The sequence below is a fragment of the Lissotriton vulgaris genome, chromosome 5 (assembly GCF_964263255.1).
Source record: "Lissotriton vulgaris chromosome 5, aLisVul1.2, whole genome shotgun sequence".
Lineage (NCBI taxonomy): Eukaryota > Metazoa > Chordata > Amphibia > Caudata > Salamandridae > Lissotriton > Lissotriton vulgaris.
In genome coordinates, this window is record NC_141693.1 from 17,152,887 (window position 1) to 17,171,073 (window position 18,187).

General features: G+C 49.1%; 1 pseudogene; it reads left to right on the forward strand.

The window, feature by feature from the left end:
• The first annotated feature begins 8,177 nt into the window (after window positions 1–8,177).
• The window catches only part of LOC147710009 (major histocompatibility complex class I-related protein 1-like), a 36,582-nt pseudogene continuing 26,572 nt past the window's right edge, over window positions 8,178–18,187 (forward strand).

Consider the following 18,187-nt stretch of genomic DNA (forward strand, 5'->3'; position numbering starts at 1 on the left):
AGAGGACAGGCTGCGAGAGGACAGGCTGCGAGAGGACAGGCTGCGAGAGGACAGGCTGGGAGAGGGCAGGCTGGGAGAGGGCAGGCTGCGAGAGGGCAGGCTGCGAGAGGACAGGGCAGTAAGGGGGAAGGACTGGGGGTGGGCAGTAAGATAAGATTGGGACAGGGGAAACAAGGTAGTGGGGGTGGGGCAGTAGGACTGGGAGTGGCGGCAGCCGGGACAGAATGGGGGTGGCTTGGTGCTGCATAGGTAGGGACCTGTGGCAGTCGGTATTAGCGTCCACCCCACCTCTCCTCCCAGAATAGGCCTTGGGTGTGAGACAGGCTCCCAGCCTGCCCGCGGGAGACGAGTCACTGCGGCTGTAATGTGAGCCACACACCTGGCAGGCAAACAAACACCAACCAGGCCAGACCTGCAGAGCTATCAGAGGGCGGGGATTCGAAGCGCTTTATATATGGTAAGGTAACTTGTGCGAGAGAACACCTCTACGAGAAGGGCTTCCTTACACCATGTCATGTCGAAGACAAAGTATCAGCGCAATATCCACATGGAAAGACCTTTACGAGCAGTGCATCCCATAGTGTGACACTGTCAAGCCAAAGGGAAACCACAGCGGATGGACTATTCCTCTTCAAAGAACTCTATCACCAGTACATCCCCAACACATACTGTGATACCATATCATGTCAAAGAAACTGTGAGAGGGAAGATCTGCAAGCAAAGACCTCAAGGAGCAGTGAATCCCAGCTTACAGTGTGACACCATGGTTCGCCAAAGAGAAGCAACCACAGCCCAATAGGATTATCTACAAGGAAAGGGTTTCTACGGACATAGCGTCACCAAGCCACAGTGTGACATCATATCAAATAAAAGGGAAATAATCAGAGAGAGAACATCTGCAAGGAAATACTTCTAGTAAGCACTACAAGCCAGCCCATAGTGTCACACCCTTCGGTGACAAACCTAAATCATTATAGTGGGTTCGTCTACACGGAAAGACTTCTAGGAACACTGACTAGCAGTCCAAGGGGTGACAACATATGGTGCCAAAGGGAGATAATCCTCAAAGTAGGAGAATATACAAGGAAAGGCTTCTAGGAGCAGTGCACGCCAGTCCATAGTGTGATATCATAAGATGGCAAACAGAAAGCATCACTGAGCGGTCATCTATTAAGAAAACATCTGGGAGTACAGCATTCCCAAAGATGCAGCGTGACCCCTCGTTAAACCAAAGAGCCCATCTACAAGGAAAAACTCATGAAAAATGGAGCCCAGGAGAAGTGGAGACCACACTGCAGTGGGATACCATTTATTCCCAAAAAGAGACAATGCGTCCACAAGGAAAACGTTTATGGTCTTCCAGACATCACCACAGTGTGACACTAAGCCAAGTCAAAGAGGAACAACCATGAAATTGGTATCAACTGCAGGGCAAGAGCTTTGAGCCTTGCAAACCCCCAGAGTGATGCTCTCTAATGCCCAAGACAACCATCAGATAGTGAGCCCTTCTATGAAAAAAGGTGCGCGTAACAGACCACCAGGGTCACAACATTATGCATGAGCAGATACCCAATTTCAGAAAAGGGACTCTCGTCTCGTCGACCACGTCTCGTCCTCGTCCTTGTGCTCCTTTTGAGGGCGGTACTGCACAGTGCCGACAGTGAGCACGTTTGCCCCACTCACCTGGTCTGGCGGCTGCTGGAGAAGGAGAGCTCCGGCTCCTCGGGACTCTCCGGGGCCGCGGCGGGACTTGCTCTTTCCCCGGGGCTCCTCCTTCGCTCGGGAGCCTCGGGACAGACGCAGGCTGCTTCCTGCTCTCCACTCATCCTCCGGATGACGTGGCGGAGGCTCGGCCGGCTGGGCCAATCCCAGCGCGGCCCTGGCTGGAGGCACACGGCTGCTTCCTTCGGGCCGGCTTCTCGCTGCGGGCAGCATCTCCGGTCTCCCTCACAACACGGGAGACCGGCAAGGCAGGCAATGGCTTCCCCAAGGAAGGGGGAAGCGGAAACCACGTCCTCCCGGCCCCGCCCACAACCAGGCGGCGGGCCGGACATCTTCTTCCGGTGTTTCCAATGCCGGACCAGATTCGGGGGCGTTCCCGAGAACAGGCTTTCGGCTGACGTCGCCAAAAGCCAAAAATTCTCGGGAACGCCCCCGAATCTGGTCCTGCATTGATGGACAAACGTGTCTTCCAATGGCTAGCCTCCATTTATGGAGCTAGCCAATGGAAGACGGGGCGGATTCCAAGCCCCATATACTATACTCATTAGGTTTTTTCCTAGCGCATGCGTACTTCGTACGCATTTGCTAGGCAAAACCTAAAAACGGCAGGACACTGACCTCATGTCCTCTTCTGGTTTACCAAGCAGAAAAATGGCGCCGCAAAGCTTCGAAAATTTTGGGATTCGGGGGCGTGTTTTGCGTTCTGAGTGACAGATGACGTCACCGGCTAAAGAACAGCAAAATACACACCCCCGAATCCGAAAGAGACGGGGCTAAATTGGAGTGATAAACCTCTCCTCCAATGGCTGGCCTCCGTTTAGGAAGCCAGCCAATGGAGGAGAGAGGCGGGTTAAACCACACTAGTAAGAGACATAAGATCTCCTACCGGAAGCTGGCAAGCCAGCATTTCCGGTCCTCGACCTAAAAACTTACATACAAATCAATGGAGTGCGCCTAAAGAAGTAGTCGGGCTGATTCAAAGGCACTGAAGGCCACGGGACAATCGGAAAAGCCGCAATCCTTTAGAGGTGAACAAGGCCACATTATAATGGCATGAAGATGTATTGCGTATTAAAGGATAAGAAAAACAACGTTATTTACCGGACGTTTTCAAAGTAGTGGGCTAGACATTGGGGAGGCGGTCAAACGTACGCGGTAGCCTAAAGTGGGTGAGTGAAAGCAGAGAAAAGGGTTAGTACGCAGAAGTGCCGCGATCGCTAAGCATTAGCGGCTTCATTTATAATATCCCATGGGTACTTGAGAAACCGTCGGTTTACCTGGAGTGGGAATGGGACCTCTGTCAGGCTTCCAATCTGCCAGCAGAAAAGCTGCAGTCAAAAGGACCGGGCAGAGCAGGTTTCAAATTCCCTGGGAGGAGTCATACGTCAGACTTCCATACGTGATGGGAATAGAAAAAAGACTAGCAGCCAAAGCTGCAGTCGCCATGGTAACTATCGGACGCTCTGGTGAACGTGGAAAAAGGGGGTCATTCACCACGGTCGATGTTGAAAAAGGTTAAATCGATGTTGGACCATTTTGAGGGGGTTCATTATTACCGGCAGAGCACAAATTCAGGCGGTACATATGGTTTGGTTGCTCACTGTTCTGTTTGTTATGTCTAGTAGATGGTGTATATAAAACAGAGTTGATGGGTATTAACACCGAATCATATGTAGCAATGAATACAACATACATTGTGAGCATGACAGACGCGTAACTACCGCGCAGGGTGTTCAATGCGCTGGTGGGATGCACGTGATCAATGGGAAAAATAAAATAAAATAAAATAAATTACTGTACATCATCGTTTGAATGAATAAAACACATAACAACCGCGCCGGGTGTTAAAGGCGCTGATGGGTTGCATCTGATCATTAAATAAATGAAATGTATTGACAGTGAGGCAAACAGTAGAAACCGCCGTGCCGAGGATAAAAAATCGGCGGTGGATAACATATGATCCTTACAATAAATACAATGGATTAAATGAACTTTAGCTCCTCAATTGACAATGACTGGAGCGTTTACCTGTCACACAAGGTGATAAAAACGCTCAAAAGTTCTAAACATTGTGAATTAGATAGATGAAAGAGAGAAATGGAGAGCATTCAGAAGGACAGTGTGTCGCCGGTTGACCCGACCTTGGTCTGCCGGTACCAGTGTGCAGACGCCTAGCAGTGTCGGAGGCCAAAGTAAAGTTAGGATTATCTTTACAGTACTGCAAGATGGGCAAAACTGCTGTCTAATTCATTTAGCCCACTGTTGAAAAAGTTAAAGTATGTTATCAACTTAAGTTCACGGGTATTCAGTAGGAAACCAATGTTACCACCTATAGGGCCAAGGGAGACTCGTTCTAGGACAATCCATTTAAAACTGTCAGGTGAGAGTCCTGTCAATTTGAAGTGTTCATCCGTTACTACGATAAGAAGAGAACGTATCCCTACCTCCAGGAGGACTACTACTGCCAAGACAATCAAGGTCGTTTCACTAATCGAGGCAGTGGTGGATTCAGGGGTGGGCGCAACTACATGACTTTCTCGGACTCATCTTACAGTTCTGAGGGCGACACTGAACAAGCTGGTCTCAGCTCAGTGTAGAGTTACCAAGAATTTAATTACCCTCCACAGCAATCTTTTTTAGGTCAAGGAACATGGAGACCACCATGCGGAAGAGGGAACAATTGGTCCAGAGGCACCCCGAGGGGACACCAGGGCAACAACATGGAATGGGACGGTGGGAGAGTCCGCGCCCAGAAACAGGTCCGGTTCACACCGGAGGAACACGGAGAGAGATTGACCCGCCGCAAGAACTCAATGAGACCGAGGTCAGGGTACTTAGTAGAGGTCTATCGTACGTACCCACAGCCTTGCCTAATCAATTAAACATCAAAACGGAACTTCATAGAATCTTTCAAAAAATCAGGCTACGCTATTTTTTCAGAAATTCTACTGTTCAGACTCGGAAATCCTACACAGGGCTTAGAACCCCATCTACCTTTGTCCCACCAGCACATGCAATGACACAAACAAATTTAGCCTATGAGAATGTGGTGCTTCGGGATGTGCAAAAGATCCTGGCTGAAAAGAAGTATACCAAATTCAACATCAGCAAGACGGAGAGGATGGCATTAATAGCTTTGAAAGACAACAAAGAAGTGATTATTAAGCCGGCCGACAAGGGCGGGGCCATCGTGATACAAGATGTCTTTAAATGCAAGGATGAAATCCTGAAACAACTAAATGATGGAGTTAGCTACAAAAAGCTTACGGAAGACTACCCTCTAAGGATCTCACAGCCAAAATACAATGTGTCACACAAGATGGCCGTGACCAACATTTCTTATCTGAACTGGAGTACCAATATCTCAACCAGAAGAGCCCCCGACTACCCACATCTATACCTTGCCGAAAATACACAAGGATATGACTAACCCTCCTGGACGCACCATAGTCTCAGGGTGCGGGTCCTTGCTTGAGCCCCTCTGCTGATATATCGATTTTTTTTTTTAAACCTATTGCGGAGGCAACGGAAACGTATCTACGTGACACCACCCATACCGTTAACATCATAGATGGCAGCCCTTTTGACTCTACAAAACAGCTACTGGTCACCTGTGACATTATTTCTCTACATACTAGTGTTCCCCAGGAGGCAGCACTTGATGTCATCTCTTCAGTACTGGACCAACGTGAGGCACCAGTCCCGGTCTCAACCAACTTTATCATCTTACTACTCAAAATTGCCATGATGCGGAATTTCTTTGTCTTCCAGAATAATTTTTATCTACAGACCAAGGGAGTCGCCATGGGGGCTGCTTTTGCCCCGGATTTGGCTATTATCTTCATGTCAGCCTTCGAGGGCAATCTCATCTTGAATTAATTCAATCTTTTCCAGCCCAATATAGGGCTCTGGATGCCGTACATCGACGACATCATAATGATTTGGACAGGTAACCAAACGCAGTTGATAGCTTTCCATACATGGCTCAATATGAGATCTCGAGACATCCAATTCATGATCCAATCTGATCCCAAAACAATCAACTTTCTTGATCTATCCATCTATGCAGAAGGCGACGTCCTATGCACGACGTTATAGAGAAAACTGGCAGAACGAAACCCGCTTCTGCAATACTCCAGCCACCACCCCAGAGGATTGAGGAATAATTTCCCTTTTGGGCAATTCCTTCGGATCCGGAGGAACTGTTCCAAAAAGGAACACTACATGAATGAATCTGAAGATCTATTGGAACGCCTTATCGAGCGTGGTTACCCAAAAAGACTTGTAAAACGAGCAAGAAAAAGAGCTTGGTTTAGCCCCCGTGAATCACTTCTGCAAACTAGAGACCGCGAGGATAATGAGGAACAACGACTGATCTGTGTAACCACCTTTTTAACTAAGAGTAACGAAATAAGAAAACCATCAATAAGCATTGGAATTTGATCTCCGACGACCTTGGACTAGATACGCCCCCCATGCACGCCTTCAAAAAGGCAAAGAATATCAGGGACCATGTTGTTCGATCATTCCTCGACCCACCGGCAGCTACCACGATAACGTCACTTTGGAATCTACCACCTATCCTTGGGAACGGTAGATGTGGCAATTGCAAAGCCTGCACCAGTAGCATCGAAACTAAGTTCTGTTACAAGCAACACAAAATTCCACTTAAAACCTACTCAAATTGTAACACTTCAGATGTTATTTACTGCATCATTTGCCCATGTGATTTGATTTATGTTGGTCAAACCCAACAAAAAATAAAAACGAGAATTCTGCAACACTGCAGCCGCATCAGATGTGAAGTAACAGGTGCACCGCTTGTTGAACACTTCAAATTGACAGGCCACCCACCTGACAGTTTTGAATGGATTGTCCTAGAACGAGTCTCCCTTGGCCCTAGAGGTGGTAACATTGGTCCCCTGCTGAATACCCGTGAACGTAAGTGGATAACATACTTTAACTCTATCAACAGTGGGCTCAATGAATTAGACAGCAATTTTGCCCAACTTGCAGTACTGTAAAGATAATCCTAACTTTACTTTGGCCTCCGACACTGCTAGGCGTCTGCACACTGGTACCGGCAGACCAAGGTCGGGTCAACCGGCGACACACTTTCCTTCTGAATGCTCTCCATTTCTCTCTTTCATCTATTTCATTCACAACGTTTAGAACTTTTGAGCGTTTTTACCACCCTGTGTGGCAGGTAAACGCTCCAGTCATTGTCAGTTGAGGAGGTAAGGTTCCTTTAATCCATTGCATTTATTGTAAGGATCATATGTTATCCACTGCCGTTTGTTTACCCTCTGCATGGCAGTTTCGCCTTTTTGTTTCACTGTCAATAAATGTCATTTCTTTTAATGATCAGATGCAACCCATCAGCGCCTTCAACACCCGGCGCGGATCTTACGCGTTTTATTCATTCAAAAGATGATGTACAGTTATTTATTCTATTTTATTTTATTTTTCCCATTGATCACTTGCATCCCACCAGCGCTTTTAACACCCTGCGCGGTAGTTACGCTTTGTTGTGCTTACAATGTATGTTGCATTCATTACTACATATGACTCGGTGTTAATACCCATCAACTCTGTTTTATATACACCATCTACTAGACATACCGCACAGAACAGTGAGCGACCAAACCATATGTACCGCCTGAATTTGTGCTCTGCTGGTAATAATGAACCCCCTCAAAATGGTCCAACATTGATTTAACCTTTTTCAACATCGACCGTGGTGAATGACCCCCTTTTTCCACGTTCACCAGAGCGTCCGATAGTTACCATGGCAACAGCAGCTTTGGCTTCTAGTTTTTTTAGGTCGAAGCCTGCTATCAGCACATGCGCTGTAGCAGGCAAAGAGATATTGTCAGGAGGGGTTTTCAATACGGCATGAAGCCACACCCCTTTTTTCCATTGGCAGGCCTCTCGAAACGGAGGCCTGCCATTGGAAAAAGTTCCAGTTTTGCAGATTTGTCTGCTCTGGGTACCGCCCCTAGAGGACTCCATGGCCTGCCTTACAGTATCACGACAATATTTCTTGAAATATCGCCTTGGCAACCATGAGGCGCAGGTCAGGGAGTCCTAGAGGGGAGGGATTCAGTATCCTTTTTCCGCCCCGTTTTTTTTTGCGTTTGTGCCATCATTTCGTTGGGAGTCCTCGAAGATGGAGGTTGTGGGGGTGAGGCTGTGCTGGTCAGTAAACGGTGGTTGTTATTAGATTTCAGTCATGATCACAGCACTTATTTGGAGAGATTTTATGAAATGTTCCCAAATAACATTTCTTGCCGTATGACAGACAAAATAATAAAATGTAGGCAAGAAAACATGATGTTTTGACAAACTACCTGGAGTATAAGGTAAATCAATAATACCAGAAGCGCAGAGCTCCGGTTCCTGTCAATTATCCGGCAAACTCTCCCTGCTTCTTATCCTTGCGCGCGGTACTCGCAATGCCGAAGGCAATAGTGAAGCGCGAGCGAGCCTGTGAAAGTGACCGGCCTCGGTCTCCTGTTGTTTGGCGCCGGCAAGACAGGAATGTTCGAATTCCCTTTTGGAAGGTTCTCGAAGACGTTGTATCCGAGCCAGAGAGCAAAGAAAATGTGACGCACCGCACGGGAACTGGAATGCAGGTTATTGCGAAGAGCCTGAAATTGTGTCTGTCTGTGTTATTTGTAAATTCGACATTCCTCCTAGTACAAGGGTTCGGTGTTGTATGCAAGACCTGGCGTAGCATTGCCGGTCTGTTTTATCCTGAATAGAAAACAATTTCACCAATGCCTCCATGCTCATTAAAAACAGATTGAGTCACCTTATAAAGCATTAGGCATTAATACCACTGAAGAGTTGAAATAAAATAGATGTTTCGAGCATCTCCTGAAGGGTTTCCCAGGCTCCCACCAAATTATATTTTGCATTATTTAATACATATTTATTAAATGCATTTCCTTATTAAATGCATTTCGTCGGCCTTCACAATTCTTATCGAGGTTGCATCATTTCAAATATAGACATACTAAATGTTCAGACATTTAAAATATATTTATGCTGTTGCATTCGAGTTGCATCTTCAAAAAAGAGAGACACGGAACCCGGGGTGTAGTATACTTTCATATCCTTATTATCAGTGGTAGAAGTTCATATAGTAGCAGCAGCAGAAGTATTACTAATATTGTTAATATTACTTGCTTACAAAATAAATACGCCTCAATCCTTCAAGCATGGTCACAAAAAAGTATTATTATTATTATTGTAATCAGCTGTTACTCCTTTCTTTCTATCGGGTGAGCTCCCTTATCCTCTATTCTCTGCCAGCCTCCTCTCTCTAGGTATTGCCTACTCCGAGTTTCATAATAGCCTGCATTATTCTGTATTATTTTAGTGCAATAAATTACACAGAGTCTGTTTCATAGATGGCAACCCCCTTCTTTGAAATCATTCTCTGTATCCTAACTGTATTTTATCTATCTCCTCTAGGTTCTCTACCACTACTTCTTAAACAAGCATTGGCATAGCCATTAGGTCTCGCCTTTGGGACCTTACAAGTGTTTAGCCATGGATTAGTTGATGATGTTGCACCAAGGATATTGTGCTGCATAACTAAATACTTATAAGGCCCCAAAAGCGAGACCTATTGGCTATGCCAATGCTTGTTTCTATACCCATCACGTATGGAAGTCTGACGTACAACGCCTCCCAGGGAATTTGACAACTGCTCTGCCCGGTCCTTTTGACTGCAGCTTTTCTGCCGGCAGATTGGATGCCTGACGGAGGACCCGTCCCCACTCTAGGTAAACTGACGGTTTCTCAAGTACCCATGGGTTATTTTAAATTAAGCCGCTAATGCTTAGCAATCGCGGCACTTCCACGTACTAACCCTTATCCCTGCTTTCACTCACTCTCTTAGGCTACCGCGGTACGTTTGACCGCCTCCCCAATGTCTGTCCCACTACTTTGAAAAGGTCAGGTAACTACTGTGTCCCATTGTTGTTTTTCTTATCCTTTAATATGCAATACATCTTCATGCCATTATAATGTGGCCTTGTTCACCTCTAGAGGATTGCGTCTTTTCTGATTGTCCCGTGGCCTTCAGTGCCTTTGAATCAAACGACTACTTCTTTATGCGCACTCCATTGATTTGTATGTACGTTTTTTCTCCTCTGATTCTGGGCTACCACGTGGTGTTTGTTGTGATAGTATGGGATCAGTTGTTTGTCCATGCATGAAAGAACTATACATTGTGTTAGTATGTTGACATACCTCACAGCGTTCAATTTCTTGCCCGCTTAGGGAATATTGCATATACATGGCATCAAGGCCATGTTTGATACATCTTCCACCCTGTTCCACCGTGGTGTTTGGATCCCCTTGAGGGACCAGTCTAATTATGTGTTTATATGTCCCCCCTTTTTAGGTCGAGCAAACGTACTCTCAATGCGTGAGCTTTGAGAGTGTCTGCTACAGACCTAATGTCGCCCGTATTCAGGAGAGTGGACACGACTCAGACGCGCGCTTTTGCAGTCTCAGTTTTGACCGCGGGAGCGCGCGTCTGAGCCGCGCATGCGCAGAGTACCCGCGCATGCGCAGAGTAACTCACAGCCCTTGCTCACACAGACGCAGGCAGCCCCCACCCCTCTGCATGCACGCACGCACACACAGGCGAGCGCATGCACACGCAGGCACACACATACAGGCACACAGACACTCGCTCACACACCCCCCTCCCCCACAGTCACACACACGCACGCACACACACATACAAAGCCCGCCCCCCCCCGCACTCGTGCGCACATGCTTCCCCCCCCCGCACTCGCGCGCACATGCTTCCACCCCACCCCCCGCACTCGCGCGCACATGCTTCCCCCCCCCGCTCAGCAACCCACTCACCGGCTTCCATCGTGCGGCGGCTCTCCTCAGCTGCAGGGCCCGGCAGCAGGACTCTTCTTCCCTCCTTCGGCACCGGGGCGCAGGGTAGGCTCCTGCCTGCTCCGGTGCTCCAAACACGGCTCCGTCCAATCGCGGCTCTATTGTGGGAGGCGGGGTAGGCTCCCGCCCTCCTACTTCCTGTTTCCTGTTGTCGCGCCGGTCTGCCTGACTTCCTGGTCGCAGGCCGGCAGAGTGACGGCGGTGATTTGCGGGTGCTCCAAACACGGCTCCGTCCAATCGCGGCTCTTCCGTGGGAGGCGGGGTAGGCTCCCGCCCTCCTACTTCCTGTTTCCTGTTGTCGCGCCGGCCTGCCTGACTTCCTGGTCGCAGGCCGGCAGAGTGACGGCGGTGATTTGCGGGTGCTCCAAACACGGCTCCGTCCAATCGCGGCTCTTCCGTGGGAGGCGGGGTAGGCTCCCGCCCTCCTACTTCCTGTTTCCTGTTGTCGCGCCGGCCTGCCTGACTTCCTGGTCGCAGGCTGGCAGAGTGACGGCGGTGATTTGCGGTATTTATTTATTTAGTTATTTATGCATTTTTATATAGCGCGGACTTTAACCGAAGGCGGTATTTATTTATTTATGTATTTATGCATTTTATATTCTATTATCTTCGTATTATTTGGGAAGAATATGCAATCTGCTAGGCGTCTGCCCCTTCCTCTCTGGTCACGCACGCTAACGTGTTTTTTTTTTTTCCATGCACAGTGTTTACACGCAGTATTTTTTTTTCTCTTGATGTAAATTGTTCGCCGTGGTTTGGTGGGAAGTAAACTACTGCAGTTCAGGGAAACAACTGGAGCGCTTTCCAAATATAGCAGTTAAGAAATACAAAGTTAACTTGTCTTCTGGGATTGTGGTAACGTCAATAGAGTTTTATACAGAGGTTGTCTTTTTAGCTGAAAACAGCCACTTTGCGGCACTAGGGAATTGTTCCGTAGCAGGCACTATCTTGGAGGTCCCTTTTGAAGGCCTGGGAGGAGGCAGTGGTCCGGAGTTTTTTTTTGTCCTCTCGCCGTTTGTAAATACAAAACATATTGCATTACAAATGCTATAGGTATCACATTTGCGAAAGTTATAACTATTGGCATTGTAAATGACGAAGCTATTAATTTAGCTATTTAAAAAAAAAGAAACATAAATAAAAACTTTGCCATTTACAATACCAATAGCTCAAACTTTCCTAATGCGAGGCCTATTGCATTGCAAATGCTTGTTAGGAAGCTTGCCCAAAACCCTTTACCGTCCTGATGAAGACCGGCTCTTTAAGGGATACTGACCCTACACCTTCCTGGGTTGAAACGTAGACCCCTTCACCAACTTCTACCCCTAGTGTGAATTACACTGCTGCCTACAGAAGTCTGGTTATGAATAATTGTAACATTTGATGTACCGTCGCCTGGCTCCCCTGTGAAGCCAGCTGAAGAAAGGTTGCTTTTTTTGCTCGTTAATAAGTATGCTTGACCTTTGTCACGTTCTTTACTTTATAACACTTCCTATCACTTCACTTCCCCATCCCCCCTCCCCTACCATTGGGCACCTAACATTTTTGGTGAACTGATATGTAAATGTAATGTACATTAAGATGTCTTTGAGCACTTTGTGATTAAATAACACTGTGCTCTAAAGTGAAAAAAATCTTTTGCTGATTTTACTATTCCTATCTGTTCTCCCGTTCTGGGACCCCTTTCTTCTGCCTCACTACATACCCAGGTCCCAGTGACTTTCCTTGGGTTGACCCTACTTTTTGTAACGTAACACACTGATTTTTGCAGCAGGTGCTTTAACTACTATAGTTATTTTGCCAGAATTATTATCCCCTATAAGTTGCTGAGTACACACAGATCACTGCAGCAAGTGCATTAACCGCCAGAGTTATTTTACCAGTATTAGTTTCCCCTAAAAGTTTCTGGGTACACACAGATCTCTGCAGCAAGTGCATTAACTGCCAGAGTAATCTTCCCTTTATTATTATGCCCTACAAGTAGCGAGGCACACAGATCTCTGCAGCAAGTGCATCAACCACAAATTATCTTGCCGGAATTAGTATCCCCTAAAAGTATGCTGGGTACACACAGATCTCTGCAGCAAGCGCATTAACCGCCAGAGTTATCTTGCTTTTATTATTATCCCCTACAAGTTGCTAGACACACAGATCTCTGCAGCAAGTACATTAACCCCTAGAGATATATTGCTAGCACTATTATGCCCTAAAAGCTTTGGCCACACGGATCTCTCTGCAGCAGGTGCCCGAACCTCAGGAGATATTTCAAAACGCAGCCTCATTGTGATCAGGTAAGTAAACAAGAGCCGATCTAGTGTCACATTTGTCCTTGTTACCTTTCTTGTGGCCGAGTTTTAAAAACATAACCGTTGATTGCCAGACTCTTTTTTTCATGACTCCACCCCTTGCTCCCATCCACACCGGAGTCCTTGGTTATGGGGTCCCGGAATATTATTTTCCGATCGCAGCTCTGTGCGTTGAGCTGTTTCACCTGCAGTCTTTGGGGTAAAGGCACTGCAGGGCCCGCTCACCCTTTAATTCTTGCAGGGTCAATAACAGAGTGGTTTTCGTAGGAGGCTCTCTTAGGGTTTCTGCCCTTTCCCCTGCTCGAGCGGATGGCGGGATTGTATGGTACATCTATGGCCCCCACCATCCCCGTTGAAGGGGCGTCCTTATATGGTTGAAGGGGCATGGTTATAGGGTTGAAGGGGCGTGGTTATAGTGGTTCTATCATTGAATTGGCGTGGTCCTATCATTGAAAGGGCATGGTTCTATCTGTGGATCTATGGTTGAAGGGGCGTGGTTACAGCGTTGAATGGGCGTGGATCTATCGTTAAAGAGGTGTGGTTATGTAGCTAAGAGGGGCGTGGTTATAGTGTTGAAGGGGCGTGGTTATGTAAATATATACCCCGAAGTGTCATCACCGCCTCGAACTGTCGAATCCTGGAGAGCTAAAACCCCCTTCCCCTCCTCCCCCAGCGGTGTTAAAGATAGCGAAAGGCAAGGAGCGGGGCGCTGGGGGACAGGACGGAGATCACGATGACGGTGGGGGACGCCATCAATGCAGCTCATTGAGTGTTGTTTCTCATCCAACCCTCCCTCCCCCTATCACCCACCAGAGACTCAGTGTTTCTGGGATCAGGAATGAAGGGGGGTAATCATTTGCTGCTGCCTGTAGACCCCCCAGGTCCTTGTCTGACCCTCTCTTGCCCTCCTTCAGGGCTCTTTCCTGCGTTACTTCTCCTCCCCCCTGGCTCCCCAGTTTATTTGTAAAAGTCACATGCACTGTGGAGGGGGACCTAGCGTGGGGGGCTCAGTGTGTGTTGTGTGGGAGCGGATGGGAGGTATTTCATGTTCGGGGGCACTCTCTCCTCTGATCCCCCAGTGCCTCTCTCCCCCCAGGCTCACACTCCGTCCGGAATTTCTACTCCTCCCTCTCAGAGCCCCTCCCTGGGGCCCCCCAGTTCTCTGCGGTCGGGTACGTGGATGACGTCCCCATCGCCAGTTACACCAGTGAGAGTCACAGGAAGGAGCCCCGGGCCCCCTGGATGGGGAGGAGCACTGCTGAGGACCCCAGTACAGGGAGAGGAACACAGAGAACCTCTGAGGATGGGAGCGGGCATTCAAGGCCAATGTAAGGATCGCGATGGAGCGAGTCAACCAGACTCAGGGTGAGTGACATGGGGGAGGAGTGATGCATGGTGGGGGTGAGTGATTTGGGCAGTAATTACAGGTCAAGACCGGGGTTAGTTACTCCTGGTGGGTGGGGGTTTGAACGATATGTGAGAGTTGAATAGGGTTTGAAAGGAGGAAGGGGGACGAGGAGTGGAGCAGGTGCACAAGGTCAATGTGAGGAACGTGATGGAGCGAGTCAACCAGAACGGAAGTGAGTGACTCGGGGGAGTGAGGCATGGTGGGGGGGGGGAGAGGGACCAGAGTGGGGTGAGTGACATGTGATGAGGGGAGTGAAGCATGGTGGGGGCAGTAATTACAAAACAAGACCAGTGCTAGTGACACCTAGGGGGTGTTGAACGACATGCAGGAGTGGAGGGGGTGGGGGTTGAAAAGGATGGTAAGAGGGGCCGAACTGAGTGTGTGTGAATGTTAATTGAACTTTACTTGAGGAGGGGGCCCAGGAAGAGGGGAGAGAGGTCAGGGGGGCAGTGTTTAGGGAGGTGACAGGTGTAGTCACACAATATTTTGAAGCAATGAAGCTGTGATTGGTGTTTCTGTTTGGCGGGGGGGTTAACAACACCCACCCCCACCACTCAATCAGAGGGGGTATTCTTTCTTCTCTACAATCACTCTCTGCCTGGCATCCTTGCCCCTTCCTTCCGCTGTGCTCCTGTTCACACCCCCCCACCCCTATGGATGGTTCCATAGGGGTGTGCAGGGGAGTCGCCGCACACTCTGCCTGGAGGTACCGGACTCTCGCTCCCCTCCCTCTGCCCCCCCTCATTTCACCTCTGGTCTCTGAACCGTCACTTTACTCACTGCTGGTCCCCCCTCAGGCACAGTCTCTCTGCCCCCCCACAGAAGAGGGGGGCTATGTCTCCTCGCCATCTGTGCATAAAGGTGTCTGTTCCTCCTTCAGCCCCTCCTCCCATGCCAGGGGGGCTGTATCTCCTCCCTCTCTGCATCCAGGTGTCTGTTCCTACTTCAGCCCCTCTCCTTCCTCTTCCTCAGTCACAGTCTCTTTGCCCCCCTCACCCTCCAGAGGGGGGCTATGTCTCCTCGCTCTCTGCCTCCAGGTGTCTGTTAATCCCTCAACTCCACCCCCCTCCCTTGGGACAGGCTCTCTACCACCCTCCTCATTCCCCAGAGTGGGGGCTATGTCTCCTCCCTCTCTGTCCCGAGGGAGGAACAGACAATCTCTCTACCCCCTCGATCCCCAGAGGGGCGGAATGTGTCTCCTCGCTCTCTGCCTCCAGGTGTCTGCACTGCTGTGCGAGCTCTGGGTGAACTGCTCCCTGGGGAGGGGAATGTATTGTCTCCCCAGAGGTGTCTGACTCTCCCTCACTCCCCCCCAGGTCTACACATGTACCAGTACATGTACCAGTACATGTAAGGCTGTCAGCTCTGGGACGACGGCTTTGGGGGCGGTGAGTTATTTCCCCAACTCTCTGCCTGAGACATCATGGTCCTCACTCTAACTGCCTACCCCTCCCAGCTGTAATTTCACTTCTGGTCTCCGGACCTTGACTTTACTCTCTACTGCTTGCCCCTCTGGCATAGTTTCTCTGGGAGAGCTGTGTCCCCTCACTCTCTGTGCCTGCAGGTGTCTGTTCCTCTCAGCCCCTCACTCTCCTCTCCCCCCCCTCAGGTCTCCACATATTCCAGGTGATGTACGGCTGTGAGCTCCGGGGCGACGGCTCTGTGTGCAGTTACACCAATTTGCCTTCAACGGACGGTCGACTTCATCAGCTTCGACAAGGACAGACTGACTACACCGCGGCCATGGATGCGGCCAAGATCACACAGGACCGATGAAACTCGGAGAGGAGCACCGCCCAGCGAAAGAAGGAGTACCTGAAGGGGAGGTGCATCGAGTCCCTGAAGAAATACCTGAAAGTCAGGGCAGAGAGGATGCAGGAAGGTGGGTTATGGGGGTTTATATAGCGCTTACTGCCCCCACCAGGCACTGACTCCTCTCTGTGCACGGGCACTGGCAGTGCAGAGAGGTGGGTTTGGGGGTTTATATAGCGCTTACTGCCCACACCAGGCACTGACCCCTCTCTGTGCATGGGCACTAGCAGTGCAGAGAGGTGGGTTATGGGGGTTTCTATAGCGCTTACTGCCCCCACCAGGCACTGACTCCTGCAGAGAGGTGGGTTACAGTGGGGGCTGGTGACTTTTGAAAGTAGTAGGGCGGAAAAGCTGGGAGCGAGCCTGACTCTCATAAGGGAACTTTGGAGGAGTTCCCACCCCAGGAAAATATTGACAAAAGAGTGGGCAAATCGTGCATTTGAAAGCAAGAAGATTCATAAATCAATTGTTAAAATGCAGACTTGAAATATTTAAACAAAAAAAGGCTCCATATTTTACGGAATTAATATTGTTCAGCAGTTACTGTAGTGTGCAAATTGTACAGTTGAACAAGCAAGGTTTTTAATCTTCTTACCTGCACATAGGGCTGTCTCTGCACTGCATTTGGTTGCTTAAGCTGAAAATCATCATGAAAAATATGTATATGTATATTTGTATATGTATGTGTCTTGTAAAGCGCACTGCTGCCCTGAGGCGTCGTGGCGCTGTAGACCGCTGGGGAACCCGTCCTGGCTATCCCTGTGAGATGGTCCCTACTGGGTATCTCCAAGGTGAAACCAGGCTTCTGTAGTAGGGGATCTCTGTGTATAGTCATAATCTAGTGAATAGTCCCGCCCATGTGCGTGGACCCCGGAGCAATCAAAAATAATCTCTTAAAGTGTCGAAAAATGCAGAACTGCACAGACACTTAAGAGAGAATTAAAGACAGATAATGCAGCCTATAAAACAGGCTACACTGTCCAGTACTTCAACTAGAAATTCCACCAAAAATCTCCACAAAACAGCAAAGCCTGTACAGATTTCCCTTGCTTCAGCAGCAAAACCCTCTGGAATGATAGAGAGGAGGACCTGGACAGACAAGCCCCATAGGCTGCCATTATGTGGCTCAGAACAGGATACTGTGCCTTTAAGAGAACCTTCCAGAACTTCACAGTATCCCAGAATGCACTGCAGGTCCCTTTTACTTTCAGTTCTTTTTTCCGGCTCCTTCAAGCAGGACCCTGGAGCATTGAGCTCTCCCTTTTCAAGGGTTTATTGGTGATTTTTCACTGTTATTTTTCAATTTAGGTGCTTCTAAGTACTTTAGTGCTTTTCTTCTTGGTGTTTGCTCCTTTTTGAGGTCAAATATGCCTGCATTATTTGACAAATGCCCGGAGTGCTCCAGGAAAAAGGCAAAATCCGATCCCCATGAGGTGTGTATCCTCTGCCTTCCTTCTTCCCATGTCCCAGAGGAGTGTGTGATTTGTCAAGGCTTCTCTGGCAGGACCCTGAAGGACAGAATGAAGATCAGGCTTCAGGGCCTCGAGGAAAGAAGACTGAAGGCACAAGGTGGGTCTGGAGGGGCTTCTTCTGCCCGTGCTGAGGCCTCTGGGGGGCTCCCCAGGGGCAGGAAGACCAGGAAGCGTCCCCATTCTCCGTCTGGGTCGATTGCACTGACTAGGACGTCGAGAGGGATGACTACAGTCTGTTCCCCGTCTCCCCAGGGCTCTGGGTCGAAACGGCATCGACGCTCGACGTCGAGGGATTTGAACAGACCGCCGTCGAAGTCTCCGGTGACGATCTCGTCGTCATCCTCGGCAGACTCGACGTCGAGTGATCGACGTCGGAGGGCCCGGCGTCGGCGCTCGCCGTCGAAGCGACACTGCCGTTCGCCGTCGGCGAAAAGGAGAAGAACGTCGTCGAGGGGATCCTCGTTGTCGAGGAGTGGACCGCCGTCGAAGCGGAAGAGGTCGCCGTCGAGGCGGAAGAGGTAGACGTCGAGGCGGACGAG